We start from the raw sequence: 21,779 nt of genomic DNA on the forward strand, positions 1-21,779 counted from the left end.
ACGTATACCCTCTTAAACGGGAATCAGGTCAAGCATAGTTCAGTTACATCAAATGAAGAAATGTAAACAATCTAAGCATAGTATCTCTTGACTGCATCCGAATTGATAGGTTTTGGCCAAACATCTCCGTCCATTTCTGCAAGTATGAGTGCTCCTCCTGTTAGCACCTGGTGAACCATGTAAGGACCTTTCCAGTTGGGTGAAAAATTCCCTTTGGCTTCATCCTGATGCGGGAAGATCCACTTCAGCACCAACTGCCTCGGTGTGAATTGTCTTGGTCTGACCCTTTTGTTGAAAGCTCTGGACATCCTGTTCACCGTGACATACTGCATTTATTTTTTTCTGTCTATGAGGGCTAGTTGCTCATAGCGGCGCCTTATCCATTCTGCATCATTGAGTTCGGCTTCTTGTATGATCCTTAAAGAAGGAATTTCTACCTCAGCTGGAATGATAGCTTCGGTACCATAAACCAATAAATAGGGAGTTGCCCCAGTTAATGTGCGGACCGTAGTGCAGTACCCCTATAGGGCAAAGGGTAACTTCTCGTGCCATTGTTTGTGATTTTCTATCATCTTCCTTAGTATCTTCTTGATCTTCTTATTGGCAGCTTCCACATCTCCATTCATTTGAGGCCTGTATGATGTAGAGTTTTTGTGCTTGATTTTGAAGGTTTCACACATGGCTTTCATCAGATCACTGTTGAGATTGGTGGCATTATCAGTGATAATGGAATCGGGAATCCCGAATCGACAAATAATACGATCCTTGACAAACTCTGCGATGACTTTCTTGGTTATAGCTTTGTAGGATGCAACCTCTACCCATTTTGTGAAATAGTCAATAGCCACTACAATGAACCGGTGTCCGTTAAGCGATGGGCTCGATCGGACCGATGACATCCATTCCCCAGGCAACAAAAGGCCAAGGTGCACTTGTTGCATTGAGCTCGTTTGGTGGTACATTTATCATGTCCGCATGTACCTTGCATTGGTGGCATTTCTGGATGTACCTGATGCAATCCGTTTCCACGGTCATCCAAAAATATCCAGCTCTGAGTATCTTTTTGGCTAGAACAAAACCGTTCATATGTGGTCCTCAAGTTCCGGCATGTATCTCCTCAAGAAATCTGGAAGCCACCTTTGCGTCAACACACCTTAACAACCCCAGATCAGGAGTTCTTTTATACAGGGTCCCTCCGCTTTGGAACAAGTGATTGGACAGCCTCCGTAGTGTGCGTTTCTGAGGATGGTTCACCTGTTCTGGATATTCTCCTTTCGCCAAATATTCTTTGATGTCGTAGAACCAAGGTTTTCCATCCGTTTCTTCTTCAACATGAGCACAGTAAGCCGGTTGCTTATGGATCCTCACCGGGATGGGATCGATGAAATTCTTATCTGGATGTTGTATTATTGATGAAAAGGTGGCCAGTGCATCTACGAACTCATTTTGAATTCTGGGCACATGTTTGAATTCTATCTTTGTGAATCTCTTTATCAATTCCTGCACATGATACAAGTATGGTAGTATCTTGGTGTTCTTCGTATCCCATTCCCCTTGAACCTGATGTACCAGAAGATCCGAATCACCAATTACCAGCAACTCTTGTATATTTATATCGATGGCCATATTGAGCCTCATGATGTAAGCCTCATATTCTTCCATATTGTTGGTGCACGGAAACTTAAACTTTGCGGATACCGGGTAATGTTAACCTGTTTCTGATACCAAAACTGCTCCATTGCCCACTCCTTTGAAGTTTGTAGCCCCATTGAAGAACATTCTCCAACTGTCGTAGGCTTCAGGAATGTCCTCTCCTATGAATGATACTTCTTCATCAGGAAAATACATTTTTAATGGTTCGTATTCTCCTCCCACGATTTTTAGCAAGATGGTCTGCCAATGCTTGTCCTTTAACCGCCTTCAGAGTTACATAGATGATATCGAACTCACTTAACAATATCTGCCACTTAGCTAACTTCCGGTTGGCATAGGCTTCTGAAAGATGTACTTCAGAGGGTCCATCCTGGATATGAGGTATGCGGTATAGGCACATAATTAATGCCTTAATTTCTGAGCTGTCCAGGTCAAAGCACAGCAAGTGCGTTCTAGTAGAGAGTATCGTGAATATGGCTTGCTCCTTTCTTCCTGTCTCATCATGTTGTCCCAAAACACATCCGAAAGCTCCATCTAATACAAATAGATAGAGTAGCAAAGGTCTCCAAAGTTCTGGCGGGACTAGGACTAGCAGTGTAGACAGGTATTCCTTGATTTTGTCAAAAGCCTTCTGACGATCTTCGGTCCAACTAGTTTCAGCATCTTTCCTCAACATTTTGAAGATGGGTTCACATATTACCGTGGACTGTGCTATGAAGAGGATGATGTAGTTGAGGCATCCTAGGAATCTCATCACGTCCTTTTTGCTCTTTGGTAGTGGTAATTCTTGGATAGCCTTTGGACGGGTCCAACTCGATTCCTCGGCGGCTGACAATGAATCCCAACAGCTTTCCTGCGGGAACCCCAAATGCACATCTTGCGGGGTTCAGTTTTAGATTGTACCTCCTTAGCCCGTCAAAGAACTTTCTCAAGTCTGCTATGTGATTTGCGGCCCTCTTGGATTTGATGATGACGTCATTAACATACACCTCTATTTCCTTGTGTATCATATCATGGAAGATGGTCGTCATGGCTCTCATGTAGGTAGCTCTAGCGTTCTTTAGACCGAATGGCATCATTTTGCAGCAGTACACTCCCCACGGTGTAATGAAGGTTATTTTCTCTACGTCTTCTTCGTCTATCCAGATCTGGTGATAACCCCCGAAGCAATCTACAAAGGATTGGAGTTCATGCTTGGCGCAATTATCGATCAAGATGTGTATATTTGGAAGTGGAAAATCGTCCTTGGGACTTGCTCTGTTTAAATCCCGATAGTCAACGCACACCCTAACTTTCCTATCTTTCTTTGGAACCGGTACAATGTTGGCTAACCAGGTTGGGTACTCAACTACCCTGAGGACTTTGGCTTTGAACTGCTTAGTGATTTCCTCCTTGATTTTCAGACTCATGTCTGGTTTGAACTTTCTGAGTTTCTGCTTCACTGTGGGACACATTGGGTTGGTGGGAAACTTATGAGCCACTGTGGATGTGCTCAGACCGGTCATGTCATCATATGACCATGCAAAAATATCCTCATATTCTTTCAGGAAACGAGTGTATTCTTCCTTCTTTGACGATGACAAGTGAATGCTTATGCGAGTCTCTTTGACGATTTCGGAATCTCCCAAATTGATTGCTTCGGTTTCGTCCAGGTTGGACTTAGGTTTGTTCTCAAAATTCTCAACTTCTCTGACAACTTTCTCAGGTATTTCATCCTCTTCTTCTGAGTCAATATCCTTATGTTGCGTTGTCTCGTTACATGTCACAGTCATCGGTTCATCAGGAAAAGTAATAATAATGCTGTAGAAGAAAAATGTGAAAGATAATAATGAATAATAAATAGCAATGCATTAATTAGAATTGAAAATATCCAAAACAAGTACGACTCGATGGCTCGAACAATTATTTCGAAACAAAATGCGTCTTTAAAACAAAATTACTGAAAATATCGTAAATGCCTAGCATGGCTATTAAAACGAATCAGGCTAATTGCCAAGCTACCCAGGAACTCGGCGTGCACGGGATGGTATGGCAGTCCAATTCTTGAGAACAACTCCCTTCTCCACAGTTTGAATCGTGAGGCCTTCTTCCTCCTCTTCCTTAACTATCACATTGCAATCCATATTCTCGCCTTCTAGGAACAAATTTCTCAACCCAACCAAGGCTTCTTCCTCTGCAGATTCCCATATTGTATCGGCCTGGTGAAAAGTCTGACTCAGATGTGGCACTGGCTGCTCGAGAGGGTAATAAGGACCACGCCATGGTGGCGACCAATCATTATATTCTTGCTAGGTGTATGGATATCCCAGCCCGAAAGTTGTGCCGTGTTGCTTCAACTGTATTGGTTTGGTAATGCCCTGGAGTTTCTTCCAAAGCCCTTTGTCGGGTTCATACCCAGACCATGCCAGTATGCTTTCTATTTTGTTACTCCACCACTTGTCCTTCTCAATTGCGTTGACATGCTTAATGTGGTGATAAGTTTCTCCACCAAGTCTTCTTCTATTCTCGATAACTGGGATAGTTTGATTGGTGCAAATGGGGTTACTTCCATCTCCGTTAATAATTACCTCCTGATGGTTCCATTCAAATTTCACGGCCTGGTGTAGTGTGGAAGCCACAACCCCAGCGGCATGTATCCAAGGTTGTCCCAATAGAAGATTGTACGTAGCTGATATGTCTAGTACTTGGAACTCAACATCCAAGTTGGTCCCATCTGCAGACAAAGGTTAATCTCCCCAATTGTGGCCCTTTGAGACCCATCAAATGCTTTCACATTCATACTTCCTGCCCGTATCTCATGGAAATCTTTGCCCAACCTTTTCAGAGTAGTTAATGGACAAATGTTGAGGCTCGAACCCCCATCTATTAAGACCCTGGCAAAGAATTTGTCCTCGAACTGTACTGTGATATGTAATGCCCTGTTGTGGCTTAATCCTTCAGGTGGTAGTTCATCTTCGTGGAAGGTGATCTTGTGACTTTCCAGTACTTGCCCTACCATGTTGGCCATCTCTCCACTGGTGATATTGTTGGGCACATAAGTTTTATTTAATACCTTCATCAGAGCACTCCTATGCGCCTTCGAATTTTGCAATAGCGACATGATGGATATCTGGGCAGGAGTCTTGTTTAAATGATCGACGACAGAGTATTCTCTCACCTATACTTTCCTCCAAAGATTGTCTGGTCCAGTTTCAATGACAGATTTTTTGGTAGCATCCTCTTTTCTTGATCCTCCCAAATTTTCGGGTGTATGACCCTTCCAGTTCTGGTCATCCCTTATGCGGCACCAGATCTTCCATCTTTGTTTTTCCCTTTCGCCTAGCTTCGGCAACATTATCCCAAGGTATGGCGTTGAACTTGAAAGGAGGTGTGGTTACTACTGTCACTATGAAAGGTGTGACCACTTATACCTCAAATGGAACAGGTGTGGCTGCAGGTGGTATTACTTCTACCTCGAATGGAACCAATGCGGTTACCTCAACCTCAACTGGCGGCTGTACCTGCACCATAATAGGGTTGAGTGTGACTGCGGGCTTCTTAGGATCGTCACCCTCTTTGATAAGTCCAATTGATCCCTCGGGATCCCACTCCTCGTCAATTTCTATCACATTGATCCCTTCGCCCCTATGATCTAGAAGAGGATTGTTGCGGACGTTTGGTGCAGCTTCCTTCGCTTGTATGGCCTTATTATCAAACAATGTTTAGATCTTATCTTTCAATGTCCGGCACTCGTCAATAGTGTGCCCTTTCATACCAGAATGATATGCACAGATTTTATTCGGGTTGACCCATTGAGATGAATTCTCCATTGCCACAACAGGAATAGGGGTGACATAACCAGCAACCTTCAACCTTTCATACAGCTGGTTGATGGGTTCAGCAATGGCAGTGTACTGTATGGGTGGTTTGCGATCAAAATTAGGTCGGGGTTTATGGTAATTTGGATGAGTTGGAGGTGAATGGTAATAGGCTGGTTGGGTGTTATAAGTGTGATAGGTGGTGGCGGGTTGAGAATATCTGGGAGGTGAGGGTTGGTATGCAGGTAAAGGTGTTTGGTACATGAGTGGAGATTTTGGGCCTTGGGCCACCATTACTGCCCCTACTTCTTTCTTCTTCGATATGCCACCTGATTGCAATGCTTTGTTCGTGGCCTGCAGTGCCTCAAAATTTGTCACCATCCCGCTTTTAATACCCTCTTCAATCCTTTCTCTGAGTTTGATGATATCGGAGAACTTATGATTCTCAATAACAATTAGCCTTTCATAATACTGTGGTCCTGTGCCCTGACAAAGAACTTGTTCATCTGTTCTTCGTCTAATGCTGGTTTGACCTTAGCTGCTTTTGACCTCCACCGAGTAGCATACTCGCGGAAGGTCTCAGTTGGCTTCTTCTTTAGGTTCTGGATATAAAATACATCCGGTGCATTCTCCGTATTAAACCTGAATCGGTCCATAAAATCTAATGCCATACTCACCCAATTGGCCCACTTCTTAGGATTCTGGCTTACGTACCAAGACAGGGCATCTCTGGTAAGACTTCTCATAAAGAGCTTCATTCGAATCCTTTCATCTTTTCTGACCCCCACGAGCTTGTCACAATAAGTTCTTAAATGAACCTTGGGATCACCCGTTCCGTCAAACATTTCGAACTTAAGAGGTTTGTAACCCTCCAGCAGTCCACATCTGGTTGTATGCATAAATCCTCGTAGTTCAGACCTTTTATCCCTTTACCTCCTTCAACACCCTGAACTCGACTTGTCAACTTCTTGAGCTCCTCGGCCATGTTCTTGATTTCTCAGGGGATTCTGGTGTATAGGAGATTGGTTGAGTGGAGTGAGGTAGGGTTTCCACATATATGGGGTTGTTTTGGTGCGTGACAGGGATTTGGGTGTAGTGGTGGTCGTTGGTCGAGTTTTGAGGATCGGGAATAGGTTGTGGTATGTTCTAAAGAGTGTGATAGGTAGTGGTTTGTGGGTACTGGGTTGGTTGATGATGGTGTTTGGAAGAGTTGGTACCGGTAGAGGATTGGGATTTTGAGGTGGTGTGGCGTATTAATGGGGTGCGGGAGGATTTTATGGACATTGGTTTGGCGTATTTTGAGGAGGTGCTGGGTTTTGAGCATTTTATTGGTTAACGTCTGGGACGTTCAGAGTGAGGGAGAGGTTTGCCAAGTTACGGACTTGCTCAAGTTCTCCTTGTAACTCCAGTATTTTCTGGTCCAATCGTAGGACCAAATCATTCTAGGCCGGAGTACTCCGAACGTCTGAAGTTTCAATATTCTCTGCATTTTCTTTTCAGATACCACTCAAATCATCCATCTTAGCTTTTCCTCTGCTTTTCGGATTACTCGGAGGAGGAGGAGGTGGAGGGCCTCTAGATCTGGTGTGATATGCTGATGATGCCTATATGTGCGAACCAACCTTAGGGGAAGGGAATAATAAAAAATAAAGAAAGACAAAAGGTAAACAAGTCAGTAAGGATTCTTAAAATGTTTGCAGTATTTAAACACGTATTGCGGGAATGTAAATCCGTGTCCTAATTTGGGAGCCTCGTTGTGCCCGAGGTAGGCCTAGCGACACGTTGATTTGGAGAATTTCAGTGCCAATAATTGCCTCATTTCATTAATTTAGAAATAGATGAATCTCAAACGACACTAAATAAGATAAGTCAGTGATGGCACTTGGTCTTATTACATTTGAAAAATTAAATAAACCTAATCTACTTGGTCCCCGAAGGACCTTCTTCAGGCGGGACGTTTTTGGCTTTGTCTATCAAATTCCCCAGTTCGCGCAGGTTCAGCAGTAGGTATGCCCTTGCTAAATGTCCTCCTTCACTTCCTTCGGTGTTCTGGCAATCAGTGACTCTCTTCCTCATTATTCCCTCCAGTTCCATCAGACTGTACTCCAGATATTCCAACCTTTCGCTTGATTTAACAGCCATCTCCCTCCATTCATTAATTAGTTCCATATCGGTCTTATGTCGCTCCAGGTGCTCGGCCTCGGACTCGTGAACTCTTTTGTGCAGTTTGTTATATTTTACCTGTGCTTCGGCAACTTCATCTATGACTCTATTTACAGGACCAACCCTTGGCTCGAATATTCCTGCTATGTTATCTTCTAACCATGATGGGTAGAAGCACACATGACCGGCGCGATATCGATCTGGCTCGATGGTATCCCTTTCCACGATAATTTTCAAATGCCACATATGCTGAGCTTCACATTTGTATGGGATGCCGTCATCCTGAAAATCTGCCCTGTAGTGAATCATTTTAGCAACTCACGGTATGACCTGCTTCCTGCCTGCCTGTCTCATAACCCTGATGGGAGCATAAGGGTATATGCCCCTCAACCCGATCAGTACCAAGTGTGGAACATCCCTAGATCTGATGATGAACTCGTCGGTAGGGAACCATTCGAACATCCACTGAACCTGATCCTCGGTCAAATTGTTGAAAATCTACGCCCATCCTATAGTATTTTCGGGTTGAGCAAACCTATTTGGGATATAAGTCATTCTCTTAGGATGATGGAAAGCTATGTGATCATTCCACGGCCTTCACGGGAGCTCTTGACGGTATTAACCTTTTTGGAGATGCTCTAACAACCAAACTTGTAACATCAGATTACAACCTTCGAAGTATTTGTACCCCTTTTGATAATGTTCTAAGGCCTGGTATATGTCTGCTATGATCATAAGGACAATTGTATATGTCTGCCCCTCGATCCCATTCATCAAGGTTTTGGTTACCATGGACAGTCTGGTGTGGATTCTATCCCCTTGGATCGGGAACACTATCATACCCAAGAAGCAGACGATGAACACAAAAACCCTGCGGTGAGTCCAACCCAAGGAAGTGATGGAGAACTCGTCATCAAAAATACAATAAGATCTGCTGTGACCGTATCGTTCATAGAAGAAGTCGAAAGGTATGTAAGATTTCTTCAGGCACTCCAAATCCTCATTCTTTTTCAGACCCATCATCTTCAGAAACCACCTAGTAGTGCGATTTTCCGGCACCAATAAGCCAGGACTATCCCAAGGTAGCCCAGCGAATCCCCCTATTTCTTCTAAGAGAGGGGTCATTTCTATGTTTCCAAAGCGAAACACGGCTCTTTCTTTGTCCCAGAACATTGTGGCAGCTTCGATCAACATGTTGTTCGGCTGGCGGTCCAATAGAGAAGGTAAATTTCCCAAGATCCTTTTCACATGATTTTTATCACTTGGTGGAAGATCCTCCCACCAATCTAGCAACAGTGGTGGTATGTTACGGACCATGCCGAACCTGGGGACTTCATGCCTCATTTTCTGCAAAACAAATATGGTTAGGCACTTCCCCCTCCAGTTCTGACTATTTATACAACAATGATTAGCATATTGGCACTTATTTCTCCAAAATTAATGCACAAAATCGCGGTTGCGTCCGTTGGGATTATGGAAAACCCGATGGACTTTTGAACGAGGCTTGTCTTAAAGGGTTATTATGCGAACAACATATTAGCCCGGCTAGGTTTGACCATGATGCATGTACAATTAATCAGAGTGAGGTTTCTATAGAGGTCTAGACTGGTACCCTCAAGTGGACAACTTGAGGGGGAAAGGCACAGAACCGTCGACTGCACCGCTGATCGACTAGTTTTATCACAAATAAGCCTTTCCGAATTTAAAGGGTGATATACGGGAAGGGCGCAAACACTCATCAAGCGTCGCAATAGGATTGATTACGCACGAGTGGAATATGATGTTGTGCATGATTTATGCAACAATAAATAGCATGTTGTCACGTATTTGCACGTTAAAAATGATAAATGCGGTATTTAATAATTGAAAGACGTTTAAGAAAGAAAACAAGGAGACAAGTCAGTTTCTGTAATAAAAGAAATCATAAATGCTTGAAAATAGGCAATTAAATCCAGATAGGGGGAAAGGGAAAGGGTGCACACGTATTAACAGAATAAGGCACGCTTAAGACTAATTCACAAAAAGCAAGTTTGTTATGGTAAGAGCCTAAATATCCCCAGCGGAGTAACCATGCTGTCGCGCCCCCTTTTTCCTCGCGGAGTCCGGGTTTCGACATTTTGGGACAACTCTTTTCCTTTTGGGAATTGGGTATAAGATTTGAAGAGTCGCCACCTAACGGATTAAGGTGCGTTAGGGCACCTAGAGCAAATAACTCATGTACTTGTTTACATCACCAGAGATTGGGTAAGGGCTCGAAATTACCTTGAGGGAAAGGTGTTAGGCACCCCTCGAGGTCCACAACGATGGGTCCCGGCCAAACTCAATTTAAGCGAATTAGTCTTTAAGGAAGAAAAGCAGTTTAAACAAATAGAGATTATTTTAAAACGGGAATTAAAGGGGTCCTAAGTTTATTAGCCTATAGGATCACTTTCATGCAATACTCGTTAACCTTTCCCAAATTGAGGTGTTACGCGTAGCATTAGCACACAAGTCATCATCTCCTTTAGTACCCAATTAACCTCCCCTTTTTAATTATTACCTAAGCATTCTAATAACATCCAGTACGTACCTTATGCGTGCACTACCCGTCCCTTACCTCTGGCCCTGGAGGTGTTTAGGACCTCTATTTAAGGTGGTTCTAGACTCACCTATGTTGTTTAAGGGAGAAAACTAAGCGACAAACAAAAGTCAAGTAGGAGTGTCACATAAGGAGAAATTAAGTGGGATCATGTTAACCTCCACAAATAGACAAACAAATGCACGCTGTTCAAACAAGCAATTTTTAAATGATTTTAGGATCCTATAGACAGGATATCTAAATGAGCACAAAACAGAATATACAACAGTTTTAAAGCGAGCGGACGAGTACCTATCAGTTTGCCTATTGATTAACACTCTGAATCCGGGCATATGTCAAACAAGCAATCACAGTTTTTTTTAGACCCAAAAGTTTAATTAACCTACAGGCTTGCCTAAGTGATAGTCGAGTAGAACCCTATAGACATGGTATCTAAGCTGTAAACCAGTTATTGATTTTAACGGGCAGATTTCATCTTTTAGATCCTATAGGCATGCTTTCTAAGTGCTGAAACTGATTATAAGCATTATTTCTTATAGACATGATATCTAAACACAAAAACTAATTTTTTACACTTACTTCCCATAGGCATGATGTCTAAGCGTCAAGACTGATTTTATATATATTTCCTATAGGCATGATATCTAAGTGTTGAAACAGTTTTTACGCTTATTTCTTATAGGCATGATATCTAAGCGCAAAACTGATATTTCCTATAGGCATGATAACTATATGCAGAATTGGTTAGTTTATTTCCTATAGGCATGGTTTCTGGGTGATTTTAGTTCCTATAGGCAAGATCTCTATTAATCATGTTTAGGCAGAATTCTTTAAGCACATTGCCACGAAAATTGTTATTCAAACAGACAAGATCCTATAGACATGGTTACTAATGCATAAAATGTGCATGGATCCTGTGGACATGATTTCTAATGCAAAGAATCTATGAACAGAATTTCTAGAATACGGATGAAGTACGAAACAAAACAATTAACAGCCTGATAGACATGATCTCTAAACAAGTATAACACTCACATAATCATCAATAATCTTATAGGCAGAATTTCTACTCGAGTTTCAAGGAAAGATATAGAATGAACCCCCCCCCCCCAGCTTTTACTAATAACCCTATAACTGTTTTTACAAGGATTATTACATTATTACAGACCAATACGAATGAATTACACAATGAGAAAAAAAATCATTATACTATAGGGAGCCTTAGCAGTCCCAATGTCAACCTGGAAGCCAGGCCTTCAAGCAAGTCTGATGTCCATAGGTAGTCCACGACACAGAAAATGGGCTTCTGGTGTGTCAAAGTTCCCAAGGGCCTCAGGGACCCCGGGCAATGCTCACACCAGAACCTTTCAAATGAACAACATTGTAAAGAGTTTAGAAGGCTAGCTCCAGTGTGTCAGAGTTTAGAGGAGTCTCACGGACCCTAGGTAGTGCTCACACTGGGGGTGGTAGGACCCTAGATAACTAAGAGTAGAAGTTTAAAAATAGTGGTAGGGGACAGTCTCAGAAAGAAAGCAGTTTGATTATTCAAAAAGTGAACAGAAGCAGAGCAGAACCATATTTCAGCATATTGACTCAGATATAGTTACCAGTAAATAAACGATCACAACAAAACAGGGACATTGGAATCATAGACATAAAAGAGTCACATCTGAGTCAAAAAAGGTTTCACATTGCCGGAGTTGACTTAGTCTATTAACTATTACTAGGTGAAATCATATAGACATGTATTTAGCAGAGAGAAACATGCTGAAGTCCTAATCAGACATCCATACAGAAAAGATAGCAGGAATCTAAAGCACATTATTCTTGAAGAAGTACATAGAAACCATGAATTGATCAGGAACATGCTAAGGCAAATTATCAGCACATAAAAACAGGGCAGGAATTGGGGCATGAGTTGAGAAATAGGTAAACAGTGCCATGGATCAAACAGAATATGCTCAAGTATACTAACCATACTAACATATAGGACAGGTCAAGTTAACAGGAACTAAGGCATGCTAGTTAAGAGAGCAATAAACAGGAACACAGAGCAAACAGAAGCATGTTGAAATTCATAATGAACTGACTACATAGCATATAGAGGAGAGCATGATAAAAGGAATTGAGGCATACCAGTTAAGAGGTAGCAAACAGGAAGGTGAAGGCAAGTTGAATCCTAGAGTCTAGCCTTGGCTTTCAGCCGGCTAGACAGAATAGCAAATAGAAGTAACAGAAAGAACTACAGTTGTGAGTGTGTGAGTAAGAGTAAGAGTTTATGTGTGTACGTGTTTCTGTATCTTCCCGTGTGTGTTCGTGTGTTCTAAAAAATTATAATGGTGAGGTTATATGGCATTCACCAGAGTAGAACAAATAAGGTAAATAAAATTAAGAGTTCACAAATAAGGTATGAAAATCACTCAACCAGTTAATTAAGGCTAAACCCAATCAATTAACACGATAGAATCCAGGAAATATCACTTAGATTAGGGAGAATCAATAACAGGCAAGATTGAAGTTTAATAAGGTAAACAAATAAATCAGAGACCATCTAGGGGTCGGTTAAAACAATCAAATCCTAGAAATCCGGCTAATAACCTAATTAAGGCAAGTAGTACCAATTATGAGTCAGAAATAAGGAAAAATAAGTAAAATCACAGAGAAATACCAATTTCAACAGAAAATATAATTTCGAACCCTAATTAGGCAAGTAAAATCAGTTAACCTCTGTTAATTGACAGGGCCAAAGAATAACGAAAAAATATAAAAATAAATAGTGAAATGATTAGAAACCCTAGGGATTAGAACATAGATATGAAAATCAGTCGTACAAGTAAGGAGAACCAAAGTTAATACTTAAAAAAATTTAGAACTTTTACAGAAACGTAAAGAGATGAAACCCTAGTTTTAGGGAAAAGCTAAAATTGGTTAATAACAAGAAAAAGAAGATTTTTAAAGAGAAATATCAGATAAACTCAAAATCATCTCAGATCTATAGAGATTTGAACAGACTCGAGTAGAAAGTGACTAGGTTTTTTTTTTTAAAAAAAATGACAGAGGTGAGAAAAAAAATGCGGTTTGGAACCAGAGGTTTAGGCTATAAACATGAAGATAACAATACTCACAAACATGGAGATGAACACAGGCAGGTTCATTGAGAAAATAAAGATTTGAAGCCAAGTATGTGTTGAATTTCTTCGAGATTCCATCAAACAACAAAGAAATCGAATAGCCAGTAGAGTAAGGAGGCCGGATAGGGCCCAAAATCAAAGGGAAACCCCATGAATTGAAGGGTTTCCGGTGACGGCGGGCTAGGGTCAGGGGAGAGTTTGAGAGAGAAGAGAGGAGGAGAGATTCAAGGGCGGAAGAAATGATTAGGGTTAGGGTCGTTTGGTTAAGATAAAAAAGGAAGATCCTAGACCATTGATCTTCTGAGATCAACGGCCAGGATTAAATTTTGGGCTGGGTCGGGTTAGGAAATTTGGTCATGGGTCCGAAAATTAAAAAGAGGCTATATGTTAAATACCTAATTAATTTAATAAAATAATTTATAAATTATAAAAATGTGATTTGTGCATGAACATGATTTAAAATAACTACTTAACACTATAAAAATATAAAAGGTCATTTTCTTTATAGATAATGTAATTATGCATATGCATGGGCTATTATTGCAAAAATGTGCAATTCTAGTTTAAAAAATGCAAATGTAATTATAAAAAATACTATTAAAATATTTAAGCGCTATTTGGGCATAAATTATGAATTTAGATGATTAAATCATCATAAAAATAATATGAGGGATAATTATTGGATATTTGTATAGTAAAAATGCAGAAATAAATTGGTTGAAAGCCTTTAAAATAATAGAAAAACTTATAGAGATGCTTGTGCATGTTTGTAAATGCATGTGCTCTATTTTTGTATATTAAAAATATATGAGGGAAAAATTGGGTATCAACACCCAGGCATCTCCCGCAAAGCGTTTATCAGTGGAATGTTCACTTGGATTTGTTTCAACATCTCCATGAATTTCTTGTGCTGCTCGTCTTTATGATATTTGGACAATCTCTATGGGAATGGTGCTGGAGGTCGTTTCTTTCCTGTGATTTGAGTTTTATCTTGCTCAGGCACTGCTTTTAGTGTCGTTTTTTGTGTTATCTCAGTCTCCTTCGCAACCTTTTTTTCTTTGCTTGTGCTCTCTTGTGCATCTTGTACCGTCACCTCAGTTAACCCTGTTAAATCATCTATCTCAATGGGTACAAGTGTTTCAGTAGGTCGGCTTTCACGAGCAATTTCTTGCTCCAGATCTAGGTCTCCACCATTTCGTTGACTCACTGCCATAAGCTGTTTCAGGCCCTGCTCTTTTGGATTGATTTGTATGTCTGCAGGTGACGTCCTTTAGGGACGATTATTTAGAGTCATTGAAATCTGTCCTAATTGAATCTCAATACCCTTTATCGTTGATTCATGTGATCCACTCTCTCTTGCATTTTTCGAGTAGACCCAATCAGTTGTTGCAGCATTCTATTGTTGTTGTTCAGCATTCCCTTAAGTTCAGCAAACCCATCATATTGTCTCACAATCTGTTGTTGTTGAGGTTTTTGATAATCCAGCTGTTGATTTTGCTGGTTGTAACCTTGTTGCCTTTGGTAAGGCACCATTTGAGCCTGTGGTCGCATAGCTCCAAGATTGTTGCTATTATTGTACTGATGTTGTGCTGGTTTGTATTGTTGATTCTATTGTCCCCAATTCTGACCACCTTGCCTCTGTCCCCCATAGTTGGCCACATAGTTCATATCTTCCTGATATTGCTGGTTGTCACCTTCTGCACTCCACGAGCAAACATATGGTTGGTTAATGCATGCTGTACATAAGCCCCATTAGTTGCATCTACTATGTGTACTTGCTGCTTCTGGCCTGATTCATCGATCTTTTTGGTGAGGATACTCATTTGCATAATTAGAGTGGCCATATTTTCAGCTATGGAGTTGTTTGGATCCAAAGCCACTGAAGACTACATGAGTGATTGTAGAGTCTCTTATCATCCATCCTAAGTTTTGGGCCATCTTATCAAGTAGAATCTTGCATTCTCTAAATGTTTTGCTCAAAAATGCTCCACCTGCTGAAGCATCAACATTGGCCTTTAAGGCATCTGCCAGTTGTTGATACCCAATTTTCCCTCATATATTTTAAAATGTGCATGCACACTTTCAAAATATTGTACATGCATTTACAAACATGCACAAGTATTTTTACAAATTTTTTTACAATTTTTAAAGGCCCTAAATCCATTTATTTCTGTATTTTTTAATCACATAAATGTTCAAAGCTATCCCTCATATAATTTTATGATGATTTAATAGTCTAAATTCATCATTTATGTTCATATGAGAGTTCAAATATTTTAATTGCATTTTTTATAATTACATTTGCATTTTTAAGACTTTAATTGCATATTTTGCAAAAATAGCGCCTACATATGCATAACTACGTTATTTATACAAAAAAAAATAGCTTTTTATATTTTTATAATATTAAGCAATTATTTTAAATCACCTTCATGTATGAAAATCATTTTTTATCATTTAATTAGCTATTTTAAAATTATTTTATTTAGTAAAAAAGGGTATTTAACAAATAGCCCCTAATTTATACCCAAATCGGATCCCCCCCCCCCCCCCTCCCAATCCAATTCAATTGAAAACCAGGCCCAAATCTACCCAGCCTAAACCCTAAAGACTTCTACCCAGCCCCAAACCCCTCTAATCTTGGCCGTTGATCTCTCCATTCATTCTTTCCTTTTTTATTCCAAATGAACCCAAACCCTAATCATTCTTCACATACCAGCCGCCCTTGAATCCCCTATAAGTTATTGTGACGTTTGTCTGATTATGTGTATTTAGATGACATGCCTATAGGTGCTAAAATTAATCCTGCATTTTAGATACCATGCCTATAAGTTTTAAATCAATTTCCGCACTTAGAATTCATGCTAATAGGATTTCAGCATATTTAGCACTTAGAAACCATGCCTATAGGGTTTTAAATCAATCTTACATTCTAGACACCACGCCTATAAATTTAAAATCAGTTTTTGCATGCCAACAAGGTTTAAATCAGTTTTCTGCGTGCAAATAAGGTTTTAAAACTAATTGCTGCATTTAGATGTCATGTCTATAAGATTTTAAACCAATTTCTACATTTAGCTACCATTGTCTATGAGTTTAAAATCAGTCTCTACACCTAGACAGCATGCCTATAGGATCTAAAGAACCAAACTGCCTGCTTAAAATTGTTTACTGGTTTATTGTACTTCTGATTAATGACTAGATACCATGTTCATAGGACATCACTTATACACGCCTAGGCAAACCTGTAGGGCGACTAAAATCCTGCAAACTGTAAACTTGTGCTTTTGTTATTTGTGAATTGTCCAGATTCAGCAAGCCCTACAATCAGTAGGCAAACTAATTAGGTCTCTATTGCTTCGCTTTAACACAATGCTACATATATTCTATTTGTCATGCTCACCTAGATATCCTGCTCTAGGACCTTTTGAAATATCTGAAATCTTGCTATTTAAGACGTGCTATTGTCTGTTTGTGTGAGGAGGTAAAAGTGAGCCTTTAATTGCCCCTTTATGTGAATGTCCTATTTGTTTTTGCTTGTCGCTTAGATTTTCTCCTTTTAAACACCTTAGGAGACTCTAGAACTGCCTTAATTAGAGGTCCTAAACACCTCCAGGGCCATAAGGAATGGACGAGTAATGCACGCATAGAGTACGTTTAATTAGAGTCGCTTATGTAACCACTAAGGGAAGGGTAATTGGGTAGTAAAGGATATGATGACCTGTGAGCTAATGCTATGTGTAGCACCCCAACTTGGGAACGATTACCAAGCATTGTACAGAAGTGATCCTGTAGGCTAAAAACCTAGGACCCCTCTTTACTCCTTGTTTTAAATATAATATCAATTTGTCTAATTTGCTTTATCTGTTTATAAGACTAATTCACATAATTTGAGTTCGGTCGGGACCCACCATTGCGGACCGCGAGGGGTGCCTAACACCTTCCCCTCAAGGTTATTTCGAGCCCTTACCCAATCTCTGGTAATGTAAACTGGTTTTTATGAGTTACTTGCTTTATGTGCCCTAACGCACCTTAAATCCATTAGGTGGCGACTCTTCAAATTCCATACCCAATTCCCAAAAGGAAATGAGTTGTTCCCTATAGATGTCGAAACCCGGACTCTGCGAGGAAGAAGGGGGCGCGACACCAGTCCCATGTAGAACATCTGCCCCAACATTTGATTTGGAATGCCATGATGTGGACACTTAACCAGCATACCCTTGAACCTCTCCCACGTTTCTTGTAGTGATTCTGTTGGTCTCCTGAAGCTCAATATATCATCAATTTGTTTGGCAGTTTTATTGGGTGGGTAGACCTTGTTCAAAAATTGCTTGATTAATTCCTCCCAAGTAGTGATGGAATTTATGGGCAGTGAATTAAGCCAAGTCTGAGCTTCACCTGTCACCGAGAATGGAAACAACAACAACAACAACTTTATTGCTTCCGGTGTCACATTAGGTTACCTTTGCGTGACACGTATCGACAGGAAATTCTTCAGATGCTGTTGAGGATCTTCAATGTATGATCCTGAGAACAGTCCCTTGTTCTGCAACAAATGTAACATGTTGTTTGTGATATGAAATGAATCTTCTTGTATTTGAGGGACTGCAATTGCGGTTTCCAGGTTGTCGGCGGTGGGTTGTGCCCAATCAAACAATGCTGCTTCTAGCACAAAAGGCACCACACCTTGATTGTTCGGGTCATTCACATTGTTTTTGTTGTTTGGATTTTCTACTTCGTCTTCCATGTTTTGTTCGATTTGTTCTGTTGAGTTCTGTTGTTGTTTGACCTTCATGTTGCACGATTCAGTGCCTTGAAAACTTTCTCAGGATCTGATAATGCTTCGAACAATTCACCAGTTCTTGAGGAGTTTCTAGGCGTGCACCTATAACACCCAAGACTACAAACGTTAGAATTTCAATGTATTTAGTTTAAATTGAAGAAAATTGACTACACTAGGAATTCTAGCACTTCTTTTAGCTGCAATTAATAACATCGTTAATTCTGCGGCACAAAAATTTGATCCCGCCCAACTAGGCCTTGTAAAAAGAACTTAGCGGTCGTTGCAAGTATATTCCGGTTAATAAGTCCGGAGTCGAGTCCCACAGGGAATTAACCTGTTAAACACAGCTACTAGACTCACACAAATTCACGTAATCAATCTCCAGAAATATTTAAGTAACAAGTTGGATTTTTACTAACTAAATATTACGTAATGAAAATGCAATAAATAATAACTAACTACGACGGGGTTATAGACAAGAAATGGAATGATCTAAGGTTGTGATTTCCCCTATTATCGGAAACCTTTCTGCTACGTGTTCTATAAATTTGCCTAAGTCTTCTCTACCGATCATGAGCACTCTAACTGTCATAACTCTCTCCCGAGTAATTACCACAATATACTAGACAATTCTCCCGAATTACGCTAGCTGGCCTTAGTGTACAGTTCACTCATATCGCACCAAGGTTTCGTTATCCCTAATCCCACCTTTAAACTCTTCGTATTGATCCCTAATATACGTTAGGAGTGATGTTGTTCAACAACTACCTAAATATGCACTCTCTCCTGAGTAATACACACTAAATAGGCACAGTTGATTGAGGGCCCTTCAATCAACAACAATAATAATATAGTTGAACAAATAGAGAAAATACTGCGATAAATCTATATTAACGTAACAAGAACATCATCCTCCAATAGGTTCCATCAAAACCCTAGATTAGGCCTTTAGCTACTCATACTCATAGTAACAATATCCAAAGTATTTTGCATAATTAAATTACAAATTAAGGATGAAAGGATGTAGAAATCGATGATTCTAACTCCCAACGGGTGTTCCACGAGCTAGTCTTGCCTCCGATTGCAAAAGTCCTTCAAAAGTGGCGTTTTAGGTCTATTTATATGTGTAGGAAAAGACCTAAATGCGTAGGTCAAGTCCTAGTCAAACCAGGAGACGAAATAAGCCTTCAAAGCTTGGAATGTGCGTGCCTCAGACCTGGCCTCGCGAGGTCTACCGCCAGCTAGAGCTCGCCCCAGTCCTGGCGTCACCAGCTTCCACGCCTGGTGGACCTCGTGTTACCCCTCGCTTGGGCTGCTCTAACGCGAGCTAAAAGCCCGGCGTCGCCTGCTCTAGCGCCCACTTTAGGCCTGGCTTTGCCAGCTTCCTCATTTGTAGGTTGCTCACTTCTTTCTTTCTTCTTTTCAGTTGTTTTCGAGCACACTTTAGACTTTAAGTATTTCTTTTGCTCTACTTTCATCTCTAATTCACCTACACATAAAATAGACTTCATTACACACAATTAAAGTATAGTTTATCATTAAAGCATATAAAATGCAAGGCAAATGATGTACTAAAATACAGAATTATAGCCACACATCACTCCTCCTCCTTCTTCTTAGTTGCTGTAAAAATAGAGGTGACTACGGATTTACATGGTGTTTGTGAGCACATCTTAAGGCGTTTTAACAGTAGTGAGTTGCAATGGTGCTCATTTATTTATAATTACTACTTAGGGTTTCTTCTCATTCTTCTTCTTAGTTGCAAAATGAGTTTATTAGATTTGTTGTTGATTTGAAAAATTGATGATTGGAGTTTATTCTATATGATATTTGAAAGTTATGTTTTAAATTTAAGCTCATTTGGAGTATACTTGAGCATTGAATCGTGTGTTAGATTGTTGAAATTTAAAAACTAAGTTTCTCTTTCTGGACAATTTTTAGTTCAAACTGATTAGTTTTGCAAAAACTTAGCTATACTTCAGACTAATTAGTCTTATGTTCATCTTAAGTGTAATTTTATACTTCAGACTATTTCGTCTTAAGAGCATGCAAAAATTTGACTCCAGTTCAGACTAACTAGTCTTAAGTGCAATTTTTTACACTTTGAAGTTTACACTACATAACTTCAAATGCGATTGTCTGGCGTTTTCACTGCCGCTGGGAGAACTTCAGACGCGAACAATATCCGAAATTCGTAACTTTGCATTTGAAGTTTGCACTGTCACGAGGAGAACTTCAGACGCAAAAACTATCCAAATTTCTTATTGCATACGCGTATTTTTAGAACTTCAGACGCGACATCTGAAGTATGTTCTAAAGTGGGTAAAATTATAAATTTTTGTGCAATTCGAATATAAATTCCCCTCCCCATATTCCACTTGTTGGATTTCACTGGGCTTGTTGTTGTTGTCGAATATAAATTCAAGGGATTTTTACATACCTATACACTATTGGAAACTTTATTACCAAAATTGTCAATGTTTTGTTATTTACCCGACCTACACAAGTTTTGTTTACAAAATATATACAATCCACCTTAAAAGGCTCTCAACCCATTATTAGTGCCTTCAATCAAGGGATTTAGTTACACCATTTTTCCTTTTTTCTCTCCTCTCTCCCCTCTTAGTGTAATAGTACTCCTGTATTCGAAGATTCTAGTTTGATACCCATTCTTCAAGTCTTTTTCTGACATTTTCTGTATGAATTTTGATTTTAAACTGTATTTTCAAAATACTGGCACTCTTTAAACAGTCATGAATTTGGTTCTTGTACACAATAGAGTTTAGTTGATCTTCCACTTCTATAACCATGTCTTACTGAAAAGGACATGCGACAATCCATATATATTAATTTAGTTTATTTTTACCTTTTTCCATATGGTTTTTGCATATTTTCAAATTGTCATGTATCCGGATAAGAGGAAGATCTTTTAGCTATGTTTTTTAGGATTTTTAATGAAATTTAGCAGGATGAGTGGTGCTTTTTGCAAGAAGTTGGTGTCTTGCCCACAGAATTTTTGATTCAATAAAAAACCAACCTTGACATTTAGACTAGGTTTTTGGTGCAGAAATGGTGCGTGTCCCCCCCTACCCCCCCCCCCCCCACCCCACACACACACAGTTATACAATATCCAATTCATTAGATAAACGGAAAATGCCTAAAAATGTCACTCAACTTAAAAACTCAATGTTACAATAGATAAAATAGTTATTTAATTATTTTCCTAATATTTAGGCATTGACAATTAATTATATTCCTAATATTTAGGAATTCGAAAGCAATTAAATTTTGTCATAAAGCCTTCCTTATTTGAACTATTCGCCCAATGTTAATTCATTTTAGATTTAGGGGAGTCCTTTTTTCACACATTTGGAGTTAAATAAAGTTATTTAAATACGAAATGTTAGGTCAATTGAAATCCATTAAAAAAAAAGTCCATTACCTTGAGTGGAACCAAAGAACACATCCATGGGTGACAATTTTAACTCATTTTTAAAAAGATAAAAAGGGGGCTAAATAAGTAATTATGAATGGAGGCTATAAATTTACTGATGTATAAAAATAATCATTTATCAATTCAATTACATATTTTTAGAAATATATTAATGAAAAAATAATTTTCCATATTTATCTATGACGGGGAATTTAGAGATGAAATTTTCATGATACAAAA

Source organism: Nicotiana attenuata, unplaced genomic scaffold (genome assembly GCF_001879085.1).
Source record: "Nicotiana attenuata strain UT unplaced genomic scaffold, NIATTr2, whole genome shotgun sequence".
In the NCBI taxonomy this organism is placed as follows: domain Eukaryota; kingdom Viridiplantae; phylum Streptophyta; class Magnoliopsida; order Solanales; family Solanaceae; genus Nicotiana; species Nicotiana attenuata.